This window comes from Pseudochaenichthys georgianus, chromosome 6 (assembly GCF_902827115.2).
Source record: "Pseudochaenichthys georgianus chromosome 6, fPseGeo1.2, whole genome shotgun sequence".
NCBI lineage: Eukaryota > Metazoa > Chordata > Actinopteri > Perciformes > Channichthyidae > Pseudochaenichthys > Pseudochaenichthys georgianus.
In genome coordinates, this window is record NC_047508.1 from 8,524,747 (window position 1) to 8,547,225 (window position 22,479).

At 42.0% G+C, this 22,479-nt stretch overlaps 1 long non-coding RNA gene across 1 annotated transcript; it reads left to right on the forward strand.

The window, feature by feature from the left end:
* The first annotated feature begins 5,956 nt into the window (after window positions 1–5,956).
* LOC139433965 (uncharacterized) lies at window positions 5,957–7,194 on the forward strand. Its single transcript, XR_011643360.1, has 3 exons — window positions 5,957–6,056; window positions 6,407–6,498; window positions 6,880–7,194. It is a non-coding gene; the product is annotated as an uncharacterized lncRNA (long non-coding RNA).
* Window positions 7,195–22,479: the final 15,285 nt, after the last annotated feature.

Below are 22,479 nucleotides of genomic sequence, written 5' to 3' on the forward strand. Positions count from 1 at the left end.
TTTAGTCTTCTCAAGTACCAACAATCATTAGATTACATTACATTGCATTTAGCTGACGCTTTTATCCAAAGCGACTTACAATAAGTGCGTTCGACCAACAAAATACAAGCTTGAAGAAAACAGAATCATATAAGTACATCAGGTTTCATAGAGCCAAAACATTTCAAGTGCTACTCAACTGGCTTTAGATAAGCCAGTCCTCCAATCAAATATCTCACCTGATTGTTGGCACTTGATAATCACCTTCCCTGAATTTTACTCAGGTGTAACTAAAGTCTGCTTTAAGGGTTGTTTATATTTCACATCATTAATCAGAATCTGTAAAGTAACTAAAATAAATGTAGTGGAGTAAAAATACCAGGTTAACCTTAAAGAAAGCCCTCAGGATTATAAAAGACCCCCATCACCCCAGCCACAAACTGTTCTGTCTGCTGCCGTCTGGCACAACAGCCGCATTCTAGGAGAGGATGTGGCTGTTGTGGAGACTACAAATACCTGGGAGTGCACTTATGGGCTGAACTGGAGGATCAACACTGACACTGTGTACAAGAAGGGGATGAGCAGACTCTATTTTCTGAGGAAGCTGAGATCCTTCCACGTGTGCAGCAAGATGCTGGAGATCTTCTAGTCTGTTGTGGCCAGTGCACTCTTCTTTGCTGCGGTCTGCTGGGGGGGCAGCATCAGAGCCGGTGACACCAGCAGGATCAATAAAGTGATCAGGAAAGCTGGGTCTGTCATCGGCATCAAGCTGGACCCCTTTGAAGCTGTGGTGGAGAGGAGGACACTGAACAGGCTGTTGTCCATGATGGATAACCCCACCCATCCTCTCCACCTGCAGCTGGACAGACAACGGAGCTCCTTCTCCAACAGACTGCTGCAGCTCCGCTGTCACAAGGACCCATACAGGAACACATTCCTGCCCACTGCAATAACTCTGTACAATAAATCACCTCTGGCTGGAAGAGAACTCTCTGCTCCATAGTTTCTCTTGTAATACAACCTTGCTGTACATTTTACACATATTGATATTCCATATTCCATTGTCATATATTTTTGAAAATGTATATTTGCATATATAATATATACATGTATATTTTCTATTTCAACACCTCTATTTTCTATTTTCTTTTTTTTCTATTCTTGTTTATTTGTAGTTTTGTTTTATTGTAAAATGCCTTGTCTTTTATGCTGCTGCAACAAAAACAATTTCCCAAATTGGGATCAATAAAGTACCATCTTATCTTATCTTATCTTATCTTACATCCGGACTAAAACCTCCAGACTCAGGGACAGTTTCATCCCACAGGCCATAAGACTATTAAACACCTGAACTTTGAAATAACATCCATAGCATTAATCTGGCTGCTACTAATGATTTGTCTAATATATCATATTCCAATCACTTGTATAGACTCTTATTGCACTTTTTACTATTTTACTATTTTTCTTTTTGTATTGACTTGCACTATTTTTTCTGTGTATCTGTTGTATTGTGTTGCACTGTTGGAGGAGCCTGTGACCTAAGGGGGGGGGGGGGGGGTAGGAGACATTCAATTCCTGTTTTGAATAGTGTGCCGTCGATGGGTTTCATTCCATTTCAAAATGCTGTTTGTCGCTCAGCGTAAACTTCGCGCACTGCCACTCCAACATCCAATCACAGAGCTTGAGGACAAATCACGGGGTTTGTCAAGAAAAGCACATGGTGTAGTCCCAAACGATAGCTGAAGATTCTGGGTAGTGTAGTGTCTTCGGCCATCCTAAACTGAACACATATTTGTTTCTCCGAATCGAAGGGGAAAATTACAAAAGTATTGTGCACAATTTAAACCAATCAATGTTGTGTAATCAACAAGGATAATCTGGTGTTTTTGAGTTGGAGTAGTGAAGATAGCACTGTAAAATCAATCGACACAGTAAAGAGAATACTTACTTCCAGGTGTAAAATCCTCCGTTATCCAATGGGAATGGACGCTCACATTGCTCTCCGTAATACAATAAAGGGGACAGGATCAAATCGGAATATAATGTTCTTTTAAAAAACGTTAACTAAAGGGAACAATCTATTTGACACAGCTGAAGCTCTGGCCTTCCTTAAAAACGAACTAATCTAATAAGAATCACAGTTGTATTACACACAATGCACTGTTTTTTGAGACCAAAAATTCGTAACTAATGCACCATAATACATTCTGACGAAAAATAAAAATTATTATGAATACAAATAAAATAAAAGAAGCCTCCCGCGAGTTACTACAAGCTATAAAGTAGATTTTAAAAACGTTTTATAGAATAAAAGCTCACTGCAGGACGTTGTAGAAATGCGTCTGTGCACCACGACAAAGGAGCCTCATTCACTTTACATTGGGGTTGTTTGCGTGGTGCAGACACGTAAATGTAACAAAGTTTGTGAGTCCACCACGCAATGCGGTGTGAAGGAGTCGTGGTGGAGTCACGCATTCTGGTGAGATCAGGTTGCTCTCTCTCGTTGGTGCACAGACTTAGACAAAGTCTCTTGGCAACATGACCTTCCAATCAGCATTCGGTCGGCCGGCGAAGTCCCTCCCTACTCTATCCCTATCCTAGTAATTTGTTTTTGCTAAAGTATCTACTGAAAAAGTGGAATCCTGGTTATACGTTGTCTCACGGAGAGATACCGCAGGTCCTTCCTTCCTGCAGCGGTCAGACTTTACAACCAGCACTGCCCCTAGTAGAACCTCCTACACACACCACAACACAGACTATAACACCCCTTGTTGCTAAATACAAACCAACTTTGTGCAATATATATATGCCATTAATAACTGTGTAATGTATACCTGGCCGCTAATTCAATATATATATGCCGTTAATAACTGTGTAATTTATACCTGGCTGCTAAACCCTTGTTACTGTTACAAGGTATGTATCTTGTACTTTGTAAATTGTGTAACTTGCTGCTGTTAAATACCATCAAACTATGTGCAATATGTGCTTTATGTGCAATATATACTTTATATACATATGCCATCTTTAATAACTGTAATATATACCGGGCTGCTAAATCCTAAGAACTGCTACAGGATTTGATTTGTAGATTTGATTTGTTTTTGATCTGTATTTTGAAAATTATGTAACTTTTTTAGTTTTTATCTTTTTTTAGCATATTGTTTATTATATTATAACTTAGTACTTTTTTTAACGTATGTAAGATATGCAACACTAAGCTGTCTGTGGCTCTTTCCTGCTGTAACACTGCAAATGTCCCCTCTGTGGGACTAATAAAGGGATTCTGATTCTGATACTGATTTCCAGCTATGCGTGGGAGCGAAGCTCACCCTCATGGCCAAGGCCAGAGCCTTAGTAACTCATTGTCCTCTTACAGTGTCTGTACCTGGCCTTGCTACTTTAGTATTGCAAGCTAAAAACTTTCTTCTGTGACTGTTTCCTATCCAATCCATCAAACCTTGGGTTTGGTGATTTTGTCTATTTATTCCAAAGTCATAGCAACATAAAACTAGATAATACAATTCCTGAAGAATTTGCTAGTGGGAATGCTTAATGCTGAAAAGCTGACGCTGAATTGCTCTGCTGAAATGTAATGTGTCAGAAGAAAAAGTGAAGAAAAAGTGAATAATTTAGATTGAAATGATACATGAACACTGGGGGCTTGAATGTGTGATGAGAGAAGAAAATAAAGTAAAAAGGCTTGGAAAAGCAGCAGAATATTTGAACTGCAAACTATTGAACCAACTTGTTGGCGAATGATCTGTCGCCATGGCAACGATATGTTATGACACCCCATAATACGCTTAGATATGTCGATGGCTGCATCGAGAGATAAACCACTTACATGTGAACGTTTTGTGGAAGAACCGTAACAGATATCTGTGAAATTTCAAAGCGTGAATGTCAAGGAACTTGAGCATTTGAAGTGTACTTTTTGTGTACTTTCGGGTTAATAATGTGGCCTTTTTGGCAGATTAACTAAAGGTGTGCGGTAGTGTTAATTTCGTTGACTAAAACTATGACGAAATATGTTCGTCAACGACCTTTTTTTCCATGACGAAAACGAGACGATGACGAGACGGCACCGACGGCAGTAAACAATGACGGAGCGTCCACACAACAGCTTCAAAAAAAGCTTGGAGCTGGGCGTGTCTGAAGTTTGGGGATTTTATTCGAGCAACGCGACCAACAACCAATCACATGCATCTCCCGCCCCCGACATACAAATCAAAAAACCCCGGGGATTTTATGCGAGCAATATATATATATATATATAAACTCACCAAACAGGCAAAAACCTACCAGTTTCACCCACTGTCTCTGCCACCTCCCTCCATGCCTGGTTCCTCCGGTTTGTATCCCGGTAGGTGAAGAGGGTCTGGTCATACAAAACCGGGTGATTTGCTACGGCGATAATTAGTTTCTCCTCCAACTTTTTTTGAAATATAGAAATGAATGGCGGGATATCTCTCCCAGCTTAGACGTGGTTTGATTGGCTAGGGCTTGAGCTGTCAGATTTTCAGAAACGGGATTTGATTGGCTGGCGGCGTTAATTTCGTTGACTAAAACGAAATATGTTTGTCAACGACCTTTTTTTCCATGACGAAAACGAGACGATGACGAGACGGCACCGACGGCAGTACGTCTGTGGTGCGCACGGCGGTAGATTTGAATTACACCGGGCAGCGGCACAATATGAACTGTCAGGAAGACTCGGGTCTAACTCATGGTCTAACTAACCTTATTTAACAGAAAATAAAATGGCAACAACAGGGCTTGGAGCAGTGGTCGCATTCGCATTAACCGAATACCCCCCCGTCAGCGCGAGTGAGTGATCAATTGTGCACTCGACGGATAATAATGGATTATGACGGAAATGTTACGATCCTGTCCGTCAAAATGACTGACAACGAAAAAGTCTAAAGCCACCACTGCTTGGGAGAAAGAAACAATGTGATATTTGGGCCCATTTTCGCTACAATGAGGCGGAGAAAAAGAGCGAATGCATTGTTTTATCAGAAGGGAAGCAATGTGGCCATAACACAGCTGGTAAAAACAACACAAACCTGACCAGATACTCTCTGCAAAGCTGCATTCTTAATCATTCAACCTGTGTTTTTCATCAAATAAGGACAAGATATAATCTTATTGATTTATTAGGGCTGTCAGTCAATCGCGATTAATCGCAAATTAATCGCACATTTTTGATCTGTTCTAAATGTACCTTAGAGGATTATTTAAGTTTTTAATACTCTTATCAACATATGAGTGGACAAATATGCTTTATGCTAACTAGGGGTGTAACGGTACACGTACCCGTACCGAAATTATTCGGTACGGGCCCTTCGGTTCGGTACACGTGTGTACCGAAGTGTACCGAACGAATATAACGTTAAACGTAAGAAATTGAGAACGTGAACAACTTCTTGGAAGTAATCTCAGGTGCTGCGTCGCAGCATTCAGAGTAATTTTCTCCCATTGTGTTCAACGCGTCATAGAGCGAGCAAGTCATTTCATTGGACGAGCTGGTCAGAGGGATGCGTTCAAATGCAGTCAGTAATTTGAGGAACTGTCGAAATGGCGAACGCAGATAAAGTTGAGCTCGAAAATCCTCCAGCATCATTGAAGTCTCCGGTTTGGGAACATTTTGGTTTCGCAGTTACGTACAAGGATGACGGACAAAGACAGGTGGACCGAACCAAAGCTGTTTGTCGGCATTGTTCGACTAACATTGGTTACGCGGCTGGCAATACATCACACTTGCACACTCATTTGAAAAGGCATCACCCGAACGTGAATATCACCAGTACCAAAAGACTGAAGTGCAAACCCAACTCCCGCTAGCATTTAAGCCTCCACCACTCGCAAAAACTTCAGACCGAGCCAAAGCTATTACAAACGGCAAATATCCTTATGTTGCCATGTTAGCAAAGCGCTACCTGGCTGTATCTGCCATAGATATATATATAAACACTAGATGGCTCATGGGAGATTTTCCAGCGTAGCTGACCGGCCGCCATCTTGCTACAGTCAACAGTTACTCTGATTCGCGTTATGGTAGCTGTTGTCAGGTGAGTGATCTGCACAAAAATACTCTTAACTCACTGAAATCTTGACTGATTTACAAACGGTTTGGTTTATTATAAACATGATTAGCATGGCTATGATACAGCATGCTTGGACATGTTGAAATTGCAGCTTTTCTTTGTGTATGTGGTTGTATTTATTAGCTGGCTAATAACAAGAGGCTGTCAGTGAGACCTAGTATTACAAAGTTGACCCACAACTCCACCAGTGGGAGAGGCAGAACTTCTCTTTCTCTCAACACAACTTAAGTTACACATGATTTCTTCCAAGTGGTTTGGCTTGTTAAAAACATCTTGCATTATGATACAGGAATTTGCTGGCTTTGTGTTTACAGAAGTACCTGACTATGCCGGACTTTTGTGCAGCCTACGGATGCTCTAATCACCGCAGTCTGGAAACAAGAACCCGTGGGATCACCTTTCACGTGTAAGATATGACAATATTATGACTACAATTAGGATAATCGTTAATTACTTAGTGGATGTATGTACATTACAAGTCCTGCTACACAGGATCAGTGGGGCTATGTGAGATAATAGTATTGCAAGATTGTTGTTGACCCAGCCTCTTTAGAATATGTTGTTACCATTTCTTTACACAATTATTTAATGTTTCTATTGGACACCTTTTTTATTACTCTTAGTGTGGTTGTCTTATTCTTAAAGTAGGCTATACATACATGCATACATACCAAAAATATGATAATTTCGGTGTGTATTTTTGTCCTACCCTTAATGTTAAATGAAAGAAGGGAGGAACATGTTGACAATAATTTATATATCTGGCTACCTTTCTCATGTTTTTAAGGTTTCCCAAAACCAAAGAGAGGAGGAGGCAGTGGGAACTCGCCCAAAGAAGGGACGGTTTTGTTTCCTGTGACAGGACACTGCTCTGCAGTGAGCACTTCAGGAGTGAGGAATTTGACCGGACAGGAGACGCAGCACTATGTTCCCCACATATGTTTATGTTTGCTCAGTCTAATAAACCCATAACATGGTTGTGAAAGAATACCAAAGCTGAGGCTGGACGGTGATTGATTGTTGGTGTGCCATGTGTTCTTCTTAATAATAATAATACATTTATTTTGGGGGGCCGCCTTTCATAACACCCAAGGACACATAGGATAGTTTATGTGTAAATTGTTCCCTATATTGCATAGGGGCAATATAGGGAACAATTTAAACAGTGGATTTTGTGATATATCAGCCGGGGTGAGACAAGACAAACCACAAATGGACTACAGAAGGACACAAAAGGACACATGGTACAGTTTATATTATTCTTGGTCTTTTTTCAATAACATATTTCAAAGGTTCTGGATTTGTTTACAAATCTAGAAACTAAATACAAAACTAGGATGATATGAAGATCTCATGTCAAAAATAATTGTGATAAATTAGACAGAACTGGCCTGTCTGTGAGCACATTTTATGTTGGTTTGGTTCTTCTGATAAAGGTGTGAATATCTAAATAATATACCAACATATGCTATTGTCATTAGTTGTGTCCCTGTTCTTAAAGCTAAGGCATTGCTAAATTAACAACTCTTGGCTTACAGAGTGGTAACATGAGACCGATTTTTATATATGAAATATAAATGTATTTTAATTTTATAATTTATTTGAAATATTAACAATATAATAAAATAAATGGAAATATATACACCGGCAAATATTTAATATAAATACCTTGTGTGTGTGTGTATAGCTATTGCTTTATCTGATTAATGTTATTTTCATATGAAAGTCCATGATTATAAGTATGCAGTATCATAACTACATCTTTGATGTTTATAAAAAACCAAGCCGTTTGAAAATTGGTTGAAAATTGAGCAAGCTATGGTTATGTAAATAGTAAACCATAATGTTATGAATGAGAGAACTGCCTGTAGCAAGATGGCGGCCAAGTGGCAACGTCGGTCTCAATTGGCCAGCAGCGCGGGTGAGTCATCTAGTGTTTATATATATCTATGGTATCTGCTACCTCTGTCCCTAGAGAGAGGGTGTTCTCCACAGCAGGAGATATTGCTAGTGCCAGCAGATCTGCCCTTTCGGCAAGCAATGTGGACAAGTTCATCTTTCTTTAGAACAACATGAGAATACAATGACTATGGGCATAGATATGTCTCATAATTATTTGTGTGAACATAAAAATAATTTGTGTGCAAATATGTGATTTGTAAATGTAAAACAACATCCACAAATGCATTTAAAAGATTTTCAAACTCACAAATACATTTGCAAGTGTAAAACGGATCTGCAAATACGCTAAATATGTTCACAAATAAAAAAAATATCAGTGAATATCTCTTTAACATTTACAACTTTCGATCAGGCATTTGTGAATCCATTTTGTATTTGTGGACCAAAAATGCGCTCGCGGATCTCAACTGTCTGTTCACGGATCTCAAATCTCTGTTCGCGGATCGACTTTTTACACACACGGAATTTTGAGACATATTTTCCGCCGGTCTCGGCTAAAATCTACTCGTGTCACTCGGTTATTTTCGGAAACCACGTGATGGCCCGCTGATGACTACATTTCCGCATGATTTCAAAGTAAGAGCATGATGGTTTGTTTAATGCTCTGTTTTTGTATTATAATGAACAGCGGAACGTTAGATGCATTCTTCATCACCATCACCCTCATCATCATGTTATAGTGATACAGTTAGTTTGTGTTATTGGTTCAATACAGCATATCTCGAGCACCTTCGTTGATGTTGAAGTGCAGGCTATACGCCACTTCCGGGTCCCGGGGGAGCAGCTCATAATGTCATAATGTCAAGCTGGCTGCTTAGGTACTAGTACAGTAAAGTTCAAATACAGATTATTTCAGTTCATCGAAAAGCTGCACCTTAATGTTTATTTTATTATATTTTATATTTATTTGAGTGAATATTCATAGTTTAATAATAATTAAAAACCCAAAACTAATAGTTTGTTTTGTGAGTACTAGTACAGTAAGGTTCAAATACAGATTATTTCAGTTCATCGAAATGCTGCACCTTAATGTTCATTTTATTATATTTTGCATTTATTTGAGTGAATATTCATAGTTTAATAATAATTAAAAACCCAAAACTAATAGTTTATGTTTTGTGAGTACTAGAACAGTACAGTTCAAATACAGATTATTTCAGTTCATCGAAATGCTGCACCTTAATGTTTATTTTATTATATTTTGTATTGATTTGAGTGAATACATTATTCACAGTTTAATAATAATTTAAAAAAAATATGTTATGTTTTGTGATAATTTTTTCTGCTGTACCGAAAACGTACCGAACCGAACCGTGACCTAAAAACCGAGGTACGTACCGAACCGAAATGTTTGTGAACCGTTACACCCCTAATGCTAACGTTTATTATCATTTGAACAATGACAAATATTCTCATGAATATTAAACACAACAACCTCTGAACATTTCAAATATTCGCCTCAATTCAACCTGGAACCTCTCTCATTCAATAATACAATACAAATGGTGTGTGTGTGTGTGTGTGTGTGTGTGTGTGTGTGTGTGTGTGTGTGTGTGTGTGTGTGTGTGTGTGTGTGTGTGTGTGTGTGTGTGTGTGTGTGTGTGTGTGTGTGTGTGTGTGTGTGTGTGTGTGTGTGTGTGTGTGTGTGTGTGTGTGTTATTATTTAAATGTATTATTGTTTATCTTTTCAAATGTATTTTTCTTTCCTTATTTGATAAGTAGACAGGTATATATTTTCATTTGCATGTACATATATATATTAATGTTATTTAAACCTTTCAGTCATTTCATTTATTGAGCCAGGTTCATTACTATTATCATTTTGGAAACTAACACTATTGTTTTGATACGTATAGCTCAGAGATAAGGGTATATGGGTGTGAGGGGGGGAAAGTTGTAACCCACTATTTTTTTATAAAGGAGGTTTTGTGGATGATAGCTGGCTTTACCAGAGGGGAAACACACACACACACACTGTCAGGCTGGAAGACAATAAGTATGTCTGTGTGCTACATTAGTTGTGTAGGTTGGATTGGGGAGAACAACTGAAAAGCCAGGCCTGGTTGGGTGATGATAAGAGCACAATGCTAAACCTCATGGCTAGTTTCAGCAGAACAAACCGTCAGTGGAGTGTTTACTCGGAGTGAGGAGGTTGGATTGAGAGGTTGAACGGTGTTCTGGCCTCTCTCAGAGGAGCAGAGGGCCGCTGGGAGTCTCTGACCATCAGACTGTTGCCAACACAGCCCACACATGCTCAGAGTGAGAACACCTCTGGAGCTGGGCAGACATGGAGGTTTTTGGGTTCATAGGATCAGTACGTTTTGTTCCTCTAAACTTTTTCTGCTGAATAACTTTGTATTTATTGTGATATAAACTGTATATTGAACCATTTGACAAAGTATTTATGTATTCATTTGGCTGATGCTCTTGTCCAAAGCAAAGTGCAATTAAAGTACTATTCAAGTCACAGTATCAAGGGGAATCCTTTGAAAATAAGTACCACAGCAGGTCTATGAAATAATGTTAGTGCATGGAGCAAATTAATATTTAAGAGAGATGGAATTTAGGTCATTACTTTTGGAAAAACACTAATGGAGTTATGGACACATAAAATAAAGCAATAGAAAAAAAGCATTTTTTCACTGGCCTAGTTGTATATATGTTTCTATAAAAAACGGTGTTTTTTTTAAAGTTTCTAAAATCATTGAAAAGCATTAAAGTAATAATGCAAATATGAACCTGAACATTTGCTAAATATGTCTTCTTTACCATGTAAAGAAGACATATTTAGCAAATGTTCAGCCCTCTGTAGATGTGTAATATTTACAATGCATTCATGTGATGACTTTCAAAGAGTAAAGCAAGCACTGCTGAATAAAGTATGATTTATCTTTTACGAAACGTTTTTTTTATATGGAATGCAGTTGGAGGCAGAGTCCTGCACGGGTCTGATTTTCAAGACCCGCTCCCGCCCCACACCCGCGACGTGCAATACCGAACCCGCCCCGCTACCCGCACATATTGCCAATTAGTTCCGCAACCCGACCCGACCCGTCGGCACAAGATCCGCAACCCGACCCGAACCCGCATATATATGAGCAGTTCAAACGTGCAATTATTAACACACGCAGTTGCATATTTGTCTCAGAAAGCATGGGATGTTGGTTATTTTCTCCATCTAGGAACCAAAAGCCTCCAGACGCTGGGTTTCGCTCTTGAGGAAGTGTTATTGAAAATGCTGTATTCTCCGCTGGAGAGCTTCACCTCAGCCATTTCGAATGTGGCGCGCACAGCAGCAGATTGATGCGCTGCAGAGGTTATGATTATGCGCGGTCCCGCGGGGGAGAGGTCTGAGGATTTAAACATTAAACTAAATTATCATTATTTCAATATATTTATTATGCAACACCCGCGACCCGACCCGCATCATCTTTGTTTTACCCAGAACCGAACCCAGAAAAAAGCGTTTGGAAAAATACCACCCGCGAATCACCCGCGGGTACCCGACCCGATGCAGGACTCTGGTTGGAGGTCAACCAATCACAGAGCTTGAGGCAACGCGGAACAATAGCTGAGGATTCTGGGTAGTGTGTCTTCGGCCATCTTAAACTGAACAAATATTTGTTTCTCCGAATCAAAGGGGAAAATTACAAAAGCATTGCACACAACTTAAACCAATCAATGTTGTGTAATCAACAAGGATAATCTGGTATTTTTGAGTTGATGAGTAGTGAAGATAGCACTGTAAAATCAATCTACAGTAAAGAATAAAAGCTCACTGCAGGACGTTGTAGAAATGCGTGTGTGCACCACGACAAAAGAGCCTCATTCACTTTACATTGGGTTTTTTTACGTGGTGCAGACACGTAAATGTAACAAAGTTCGTGAGTCCACCACGCAAGGAGTCGTGGTGGAGGCACGCATTCTGGTGAGATCAGGTTGTCCAAATCCCCCTCAGATTAAGACTGGTAGCACTATGTTTGAGCTGTTAGCACCGCTGTTAGCTCCTCTGTAAGCACCACTGTAAGCACCATTAGCTACTAGCTGTTGGCATAACTTTCCCATTTTAAGACCACTGTGGAGGTAATCCCTAGACCAGGGGTATTCTACTAAAATTCAACGAGGTCCAGTTAGAGAAAATCTCCCCATTTTAAGGTCCGGAACATCAAAATGTCTAAATTGCTTTATGAATTAGTGTGATATATATTGAAGTAGCCTGTAGCTTTAACAACGTCTCTGTAATCAGCAATAAAGAAAGTAGAATTCAAAAACAACAACATTTATTCTCAATTAACATTGAACTATACAGATATACAGTAAATACTGTGGATATGTGTAATGTTCCTCTCGGGCTGCATTTAAAAATAAAATAGGAGAAAATAAATAAAATAGCTTTCGAAAATATGTGCATCTTAAAAGTGCTTAATTTTAGATAAATAAAAAAAAGTGTAGCAGCAGCTTGAGTTTCCCTTTTTCTTTGTCAACCGTTTCACATCATGACTTAATAGTTTCAGCCGATTATAGAACATATCAGTCCTTAAACATCATAACAATTGAACAGTTTTAAAGTTTCTCTTTCTTTCCCTCTTATATTGCAGTCCCTCACTCACTTTGTTTTATTCAGTGCGAGAATTGAGCTCGAGCTTTTCCTGCCAGGAGTTAGGGTCAGAAATGTGGGCTGAAATGGTGTCAGGGCCATTCTCATACACACATGCAGGTGCTCATTGGTTAGCCTCAGTTAGCCTGCCCTGGAACCATATTTAGTTTTAATTTTGATCCTGGTGGACTGATCATAGTGGGCTCTGAGACTGCTTATTTTTTGTGAGCTCAGTTCTGACTTGAGAGGGAATGTTTGGTCAAACACTTTGTGGTTTGTCTCATAGTGGCGTTTTGGCACTTTTAATGAGCGCCACGGTCTCTGAACAGATGAGACACACTGGCTCTGTGCTCCCAGTGGGCAGGATGAACATGAACGAGTCCACTCAGGGTTAAAAGCTCTGTTCTCACTGTCCACTTTCCTCTTCCTGGAGAGCGCCATGTGTAATTATTTGTCTCTCCCTGTCTGCCGCTAACACGCCTGTTCACTCTCCTCTCCGCTTCTCTCCCTGTATCGCTAATTATTCTCTTCACACATTCCTCTCCGCTTCTCTCTGCCGCGCTCTCATCTCTTCTTCTGTGTTTCTCTCCCTGTATCGCTCACTCGTCTCTTTCTCCCCCTGTTGGCAGCGGTTAAAATAGAATCGCCTCGTCAAAATTGAAATCCCCTATTAATGTATTGATTATAGGTCCAGGTCCGTATAGGTTGGCGTCTGGGTCCTTTAAGAGTCGGTGAGGGCTGATAATTTATTCCGGGAAATTACTCAGACCTACTAATTGACCTAACCAAAGATATTGAGTCTATGTAAGTTTACTGGTTGGCTCAGATCCACCAACGTCAGCAAGATCTCACCTCTATTAACTCCCCGAATAACCAGGTTCAATTAACTGCTGTTTCAATTCAGACGACCCGCTAAATCTGTTTCAGCGATCCCGAAGGATTTTGATATCAGTAAATGAGGTCTGGCCCTACCTAAGTGTGAGTGTGGCAGGGTGCAATCTTACCTTTGAAGCAGGAGAGCGCAGATGTATTTTACGTTGTCCCAATCCAAAAGGTGGGATCAATTTATTTGAAGAAAAATAGGTCCAAACTAATACAAGGTTTTTACCTTCTCTCTTTACAACATTATAATCCTACAAAACATATCATGCTGTGATCATGTTCTAATATGAAACTTTAATTCACAGTTTTACATTTATTACCAAAATTGTAATTTCAACTGCCCAATTCAGTTTGTGATTTTTAAATATCCCGATAGAATTTAGAGGCATTTCCTAATAAAAGATTGGTGATAATAAAAAGCACATTCAAACTTTCATCCACCAAAACAGTTAATTTTCTCATTTCGACATTCGTATACTTCAACTAGTCCCGCATGAATTCGGAGGACCCGTCCTCACAGGTGCCAGGGTACTAACTTTCAACAAACATCAATTAATTCCACAATTCACATTTGTATACTTCAACTAGTCCCGCATGAATTCGGAGGACCCGTCCTCACAGGTGGCAGGGTACTAACTTTCAACAAACATCAATTCATTCCACAAAGAAATGCACTCAGCATTCAACCAAGACATTTGAGAGATATTTACCAAGTCTGAGAGAACCTTACCGAGAGCTATTAACCCAGCTCTGAGGGACAGAGCTTTTACCGGGAGAGAGTATACCAGGGGAACCCCCCCCTCTCTCTCTTAGCTTGCTCCTTCTCCGCCAGTGTCTTTATGCTCGAAAACCGGATAGAAAACTCCAAAAACACTTCCTCCACACCCATATTTGTGGAAAACTGGGAATGGCCTCTGATGTACAGGACTGGACATGACCAGACATATTCTATTGGATATGGCATAAGACACACTTTCCCATGTTTGTGTAAAAAGGACATGACCCCTGTAGGACTTGCAAAATATTATTCTCGGCTATGACATAACCACCTTTTTGAGGCCTCAATGTATTTCTCCTTAAGTCCGGAGCCCCCCTCCCTGTGTACTGCTGTGAGGGGAGAGGGAAGAAACTGCCTTCTCAGTGACACCCATAAATCATTATAGGCCTTACACTCAATTTAACAAACCACTTGTGTTTTGTTTATACTGTAAATATAGAAAAACCTAAAATATGAAGCATTTTCATTGTGGGTTATACAAGAATATAATTGATTATATTTGATTATAACTAACTTTCGTTTTAATTATTCAACCTGATATGGAGATCTCAACACCCTCTTTTTAAAACGCAAAGTAATCAAAACAGCAACACATCAAATTGTAAGCATACATACATATTCAAAAACTATCAAGAAGCATTCTCATTATGGGTTTATACAAGAATATGATCATATTTGATTTATAATTAACTTTCGTTTGAAGAATTCACTTGATATGGAGATCTCAACAGTCCGAATCCGAACCGCGGTCCGCCTGTTGCCGACACCTGCTCTAGACCATATGTATGCTCCAAATTTGAAATGATTTACCACCTTTTATATACTGTAAAATTCTCCTTCATAAACTAGGCTAAATGTTTCTCGCTTTCATAGTATTGAGGTGGGGGCACATCTCTCAGAGATATTTCAAAACCTAGAGGCAAACCAAACCAAATACTGCAAGATGAAAGTGAGGGATTATATTTGTGTTAACCATAATACACTTGATTTCCCGTAGTATGATATCTGCTGGGGACCAACTGACATGTGATGACTTACCCAGACATCTTCTAAAAACATTTGTTTTGGCTTTAAACCACAGTCCATGTTTGCTCCTGACTCTAAAAGCACTGGACACAAAGCAGGTAAAGTGTAAATGAGTAATATGTCAGTCCTGTCTGGTCTCTCTGCATCTCTCCTGTACTCCATATAGAACTGTAATTACAGTGTCTTCTTTTTCTTATTAGCAGATAAGACTTCCATAATGGTTCCCCGGATAACCTGTCCAAACTTAATTACCACTGGCTAAACAGTCCCCTCTCTCCCTCAAACTCTCTCTCTCTCTCCTTCTCCCCTCCTCACCCTTTCTCTTAATAGACAATAGCAGCTGCAGGCAGAAGGATCCCTCCTGCAGTGATTAGACTAATAGAAAGCTCTGTGCAGTCAAATGAAAGCTGGACTTGACAAAGGCTCGACTCAGACAACACTAAATAGCATTGTGGGGTTATAGCTTCTATTGTGTGTGCTAATTTACTGTGTGTGTGTGTGTGTGTGTGTGTGTGTGTGTGTGTGTGTGTGTGTGTGTGTGTGTGTGTGTGTGTGTGTGTGTGTGTGTGTGTGTGTGTGTGTGTGTGTGTGTGTGTGTGTGTGTGTGTGTGTGTGTGTGTGTGTGTGTGTGTGTGTGTGTGTGTGTGTGTGTGTGTGTGTGTGTGTGTGTGTGTGAAGATCTAATTCCGCTGAGCAGTGTCAGCGCTTAAATCGTGCTCTGATCTCCGGCTGAGTAGCTCCCTCTCTTAATTCCCATTTGTTTGATTTAGAGAGATTAGCCATTAATTACTGGCTAGAGAAATTAAGCACACTGCACAACCTCACACAGAGTGCGCTGTAGAGCTGTTAAATAGTCCTCATTACCTACATGAACGGGGCGAAAGGCAAATAGAGCTGAGATAGCAATGTCTAACAGGCCTCACACACACACACACACAGCTGCAGCGAGGGAGCTGTTTTCCAAAAGAGGCTGTTCTGGGCGAAATCTGGCAGGTTTTAGCTGAGTATAACATCAACCTCCTGCATGAGAGCGCAAGGGATTAGCACCGGAGAGACAAGCTGACCAAAGCCAAGACAGGATGAAGAATATCACAAACACAAGGCACCTGAGCCAGCACAAAGGCAGGCTGTTCAGTGCTTGCACAGAGCGCATCAAAGACTTCCAAAGGCCATAACATCATGTTGCGCTTCATTTCACATTCTTCAAATTAGACCTTTGACCCTTTGAGAGCAAAATAGAGCAGTAACATTAAACATCGAAATATGGTCCTAAATATGCATTTGTTCATGTTAAAAATGGGAGAAATTACAGCATTTCAATGTAAAAGGGGTTGCTAATAGTGACTGACACAAATATGATTGTTATTAACTTAAACTATAAAAAGTATTTTTAGCTAATTGTTTTAGTTTTCTGACCAACATTAAGCTAATATTCTTATACATACAATTATTGAGTGGTGCAGTGATGACATATTTGTTGTAGGGTAACCCCGAAGTTAGCATTGCAAGGGCTCCCTGTTGTGACTCGACAGATATGTTAGGTTTAGTTATGTTTTTATTTTGAAAGTAATCTTTCCTGTCATTTCAGATCACACAGTTCCTGCCTTTGTGTGTTTCCCGCCCGTGAGATTGCTTGGCCCTGCCCTGATTGTTTTCACCTGTGCCCATCCCCCTCACCTATATATAGCCCTGGTGTTTCTTTGTTCCTTTGTCAGTTCGTTATGTTTCATGTCGTGAGCACCCAGGCCTTTTGACTCCTGATACCTACCTTGAGATTTAGACCTTTTGTCAAGTGAGTTGTTGTGTTGCTGTACAACTTTGTTTTGGCTTTTTATCTACTTTCTATTTTTTGTGAAAGTACGATTTAGTTTGGTGAATAAAGAACATTCTATTTTTGGACATCTGTCTCCGAATCCTGCTTTTGGGTCCTGCGTCCTGTATCTCGGTTCCAAAATATGGACCCAGCGGATTCAGAGACAGTGAAGATAGCTCTGCGAGCTCAAGGAACAAGACTACACCAGCATGAGGAGCAGCTGGGCGCCATCAACCTGGGGGTGAGGGAACTGACCGGCCGTCAGGAAAACTTTCAAGCCTCAGTCAATACTCAGGTGAATCACCTTGCCGAACAGCTGCACCGTGTCCTCGCTCACCTGGAAGCTGGTTCATCCCCTCAGCACCCTGCTGTTGCTCACACACCTATTGTTCCAGCTGACCATGTGCCACTCCATGCTCCACCGCCTCGTCTGGCATCTCCAGAGCGATTCTCCGGAGATTCCGGTGACTGCCGCCCTTTCATTGTTCATTGTGATCTCCATAATAAATATAACCCTGCTGCATTCCCCACTGATCACTCCAAAGTGGCCTTCATGGTGAGCCACTTAACGGGGAGAGCAGCGGCCTGGGCTACGTCCGAATGGGCGAGAGATTCATCTACCTGTAATTCTCTGGATGTATTTACAGACACTCTCCCCAAGGTGTTTAATCGCACGGCTCCTGGAAGGGAGGCAGCCAGAGCACTGATGCAGATTAAGCAGAGTCAGCGCAGAGTATCGGACTATGCCATTGAGTTCAGGACCCTTGCAGCAGATAGTGGCTGGAATTCTGCAGCACTGCTCGACGCCTTTTTGTCTGGTCTTTCGGATTCCATTAAAGACCAGTTAATACCTTTGGACCTCCCAGAAGACTTGGATTCTGTCATTGCACTGGCCGTTCGAATAGACAATAGACTGGCCGAAAGACAAAAAGAAAGGTTCAAGAGTGTGGCACGTCTGCCTCGACACCAAGGGGACACACCAAGCCATCGTCCCGCCTGGAGACCTCTTACCGATACTCCTCCTGAGAGAAGAGTGCTCCCTAGTGTCTCAGAGGAGCCCATGCAGTTGGGTCGGGCTAAGTTGACTCCGGAGGAACGTCTTCGGCGCATTCAGGAGGGCAGGTGTTTTTACTGTGGGGAGCAGGGGCACCTCCTGGCTTCATGTACAGCAAAAGATCGGGCTCATCAGGGACGAGGAGGACCCTGGTGAGCAGACTGTCATCTGGATTCCCTCCTCGTACCTTGACACAGGTACAAGTAAAAATAGACAGACATGTTTTAACTCAGGGGGTTCTCATAGACTCTGGTGCGGATGAAAGTTTAATGGATTGGGGGTTGGCCAAGAAGTGGAACTGTGGGGTAATTCCTTTGACGCAACCGTTAAAGGCCTCTGCTCTGGATGGTCGGTTATTGTTTACCGTTACCCACTGTACTATGCCCATTGAAGTAACCGTAAATGCAACACATACTGAACACAGGACTTTCCATTTATTTGACTCTGCTCAGCATCCACTTATTCTTGGTTACCCATGGTTAGTCAAGCACAACCCACACATAGACTGGAGATCTGGGAGAGTTAAGGGATGGGAGAGGACTGCAAGCATTTCTGTTTGAGAGACAATAAGACTGATGACAACACTCTCCATGCTAGAAGGATTGCATGTACAGAAATGACTGAGGCTATCCAAGTACAGGAGCAAGATTTCCCTGACAAGTCCAAGGTGCCCAGTTGCTATTGGGACCTAAAGGAGGTTTTTAGTAAAGCCCGAGCCACTGCCCTGCCACCACATAGGTCTAATGACTGTGCAATAAACTTGGTACCTGGCTCCCCAATTCCCAAGGGTCGCCTCTACTCTCTTTCCGGACCCGAAAGGGAGGCCATGAACAATTATATTGAGACCTCCTTGCAGGCCGGACTCATTCGCCCTTCCTCGTCACCGGCGGGAGCGGGCTTCTTTTTCGTAGACAAAAAGGATGGATCACTCTGGCCCTGTATAGACTACAGCCCTCTGAACGCAATCACCATCAAAAACAGGTACCCTCTCCCACTCATCTCCTCCGCCTTTGAACTTTTGCAAGACGCCAACATTTTCACCAAACTGGATTTAAGGAATGCTTATCATTTGGTGAGAATCAGGGAGGGGGACAAATTGAAGACTGGATTTAACACACCTAGTGGACACTATGAGTACCTAGTGATGCGTTTTGGCTTGACAAACGCACCGGCAGTATTTCAGGCCCTCATAAATGAGGTGTTGGGGGACTTCCTTAATAAGTTTGTGTTTGTATATCTTGATGACATTTTGATTTTTTCTCCTGACAACATAACCCACCAGCAGCATGTCCGTCAAGTCCTCGACCGCCTGCTACAGAACCAACTTTATGTTAAAGCAGAGAAGTGCGAGTTCCATGTCCAAACCACATCGTTCCTGGGTTTCATCATTGCCCCCGGTCAACTAAAGATGGACCCTGCCAAGGTCAGTGCCGTGGCCGAGTGGCCAGTTCCTGTCAACAGGAAAAAACTACAGCAGTTTCTGGGGTTTGCAAATTTGTATAGACGTTTCATCAGAAATTTCAGTTCTATTGCTTCCCCGCTACATGTACTTACCTCTCCTCATGTCCCGTTTGAATGGAACTCCAAAGCTGCTAACGCTTTTCAAACTCTAAAGGAGATGTTCACCTCTGCTCCCATCCTCACCATCCCAGATCCACTTCGACAGTTCGTGGTAGAGGTGGATGCCTCTAACCTCAGTGTGGGGGCAGTTCTCTCTCAGCGGGCTGCAAAGGATAATAAGCTCCATCCCTGTGCTTTTCTCTCCCGTAAGTTGTCCTCAGCGGAAAGGAACTACGACGTCGGCAATCGTGAACTACTGGAGACATTGGCTAGAGGGGGGCCGCTCAGCCGTTCCTGGTATGGACAGACCATAAGAACCTCGAATACATGAAAAAGGCTAAGAGACTGAATTCACGCCAGGCTAGATGGACACTTTTTTTCAGTCGTTTTGATTTTACCTTGTCATTTAGACCTGGCTCCCAGAACACCAAGCCAGATGCCTTGTCCCGTCTGTTTGACCCTGAGCCTGCTGCCAAGGATCCAGAACCCATCCTACCACTGAACCGTGTGGTAGGAGTGGTAACTTGGCAGATAGAAAAAGAGGTGCAGCAAGCAAATGTTGAGAGCCCAGCACCTAGTGAGTGTCCGCCTAATAGGCTGTTTGTTACAGTGCCCTTACGCTCCAAGATCATTCACTGGGCTCACACGTCCTTGCTCACTTTTCATCCTGGGATTAGAGGAACCATGTTCGCACTTAAGCAGCGTTTCTGGTGGCCGTCCATGGCTAAAGATGTTGGTGAATATGTGAATGCCTGTCCTGTTTGTGCTTGCAGCAAAACCTCTTCCATGCCTCGGGCTGGGTTGCTGCAGCCGTTGCCCATTCCCCAACGGCCCTGGTCTGACATATCCATGGACTTTTTTACTGGACTCCCGGTGTCTCAAGGTAAGACCACTGTACTAACAGTGGTAGATCATTTTTCGAAAATGACTCATTTTATTCCATTGACCAAGCTACCCTCGGCCAAGGAAACTGCGGAAATTATGATGGTCAATGTGTTCCGGATACATGGATTTCCCAGGGATATTGTGTCAGACCGGGGCCCACAGTTTGTTTCCAAGTTCTGGAAGGAGTTCTGCAGTCTCATTGGAGCCACCGCTAGCCTCTCCTACCGCTAGCCTCACCAGTCCAACGGACAAACGGAGAGATTAAATCAAGTGTTGGAGACATGTCTGAGGTGCTTGGTGGCTCAGAATCCCTCATCGTGGAGCAAGAATCTAACCTGGGTGGAATACGCCCACAATTCTCTTCCTACCTCTGCCACTGGTATGACTCCCTTCCAGTGCGTCTTTGGCTACCAACCACCTGTGTTTGCTGAGACTGAAAAGGAGGTCTTGGTCCCGTCTGCACATGCCCTGGTCAGACGTTGCCATCGCATCTGGGCGGCTGCCCGTCGAACCCTTCTAAGGAGTTCTTCTTCAATGAAAAGGGGGGCTGACCGACACCGCCGGCCAGCTCCAGTGTACCAGCCTGGGCAGACGGTGTGGTTGTCCACGAAAGATCTACCCCTCCATGTCGCTTCAAGAAAATTAGCCCCCAGGTTTGTTGGTCCCTTTCCAATAACGAAGATCGTGAACCCTGTGTCTGTGCGCCTGCGACTCCCCAGATCCCTGCGGGTCCACCCTACATTCCACGTTGGTAAGATCAAGCCTGTCAAGGAAAGCAGTTTGGTGCCCGCAAATAAACCTCCGCCACCCCCCAGAATGGTTGATGGTGGCCTTGTTTATACAGTCAAGAAACTGCTGGCAGTCCGGAGAAGGGGACGTGGCAGGCAGTTCCTCGTTGACTGGAAAGGCTATGGAGCAGAGAATAGGATGTGGATCCCGTCTCGCTACGTTGTGGATCAGGAGTTGATTAGGGATTTCGACAGGCAACATCCTAATCTGCCTGGGCCGTCAGGAGACGTCCCTAGAGGGGGGGGTAATGTTGTGACTCGACAGATATGTTAGGTTTAGTTATGTTTTTATTTTGAAAGTAATCTTTCCTGTCATTTCAGATCCCACAGTTCCTGCCTTTGTGTGTTTCCCGCCCGTGAGATTGCTTGGCCCTGCCCTGATTGTTTTCACCTGTGCCCATCCCCCTCACCTATATATAGCCCTGGTGTTTCTTTGTTCCTTTGTCAGTTCGTTATGTTTCATGTCGTGAGCACCCAGGCCTTTTGACTCCTGATACCTACCTTGAGATTTAGACCTTTTGTCAAGTGAGTTTTTGTGTTGCTGTACAACTTTGTTTTGGCTTTTCATCTACTTTCTATTTTTTTTGAAAGTACGATTTAGTTTGGTGATTAAAGAACATTCTATTTTTGGACATCTGTCTCCGAATCCTGCTTTTGGGTCCTGCGTCCTGTATCTCGGTTCATAACACTCCCTCGACAAAAAAACAATATAATTTCTCCATTGGATTTGTATATATTGAGTATAAGCTCTGTGGCAAACATACTTAAAAAACGGTTTAGTCAGCACGATAATAAAATAACATTATGTGGTTTATGCAATCGTTAGAAATAAAAAGCGAACTTAATGTCAGATAGTTTTAATTAGACCTTTTAATTAGCGCAATTTTAATTAACCAATGTCATTAATAATTAAAAAACCTGGAGAATGTGCCAGAAGACGCCCACGACGCCGCGGCGCAGATGGTCTCCAGGGGCGCCCCTCTCAAGGCAGACCAAGATGTTGAGATGCTCCTTGTAGAGTGGCATCTCAGCCCTGCTGGCA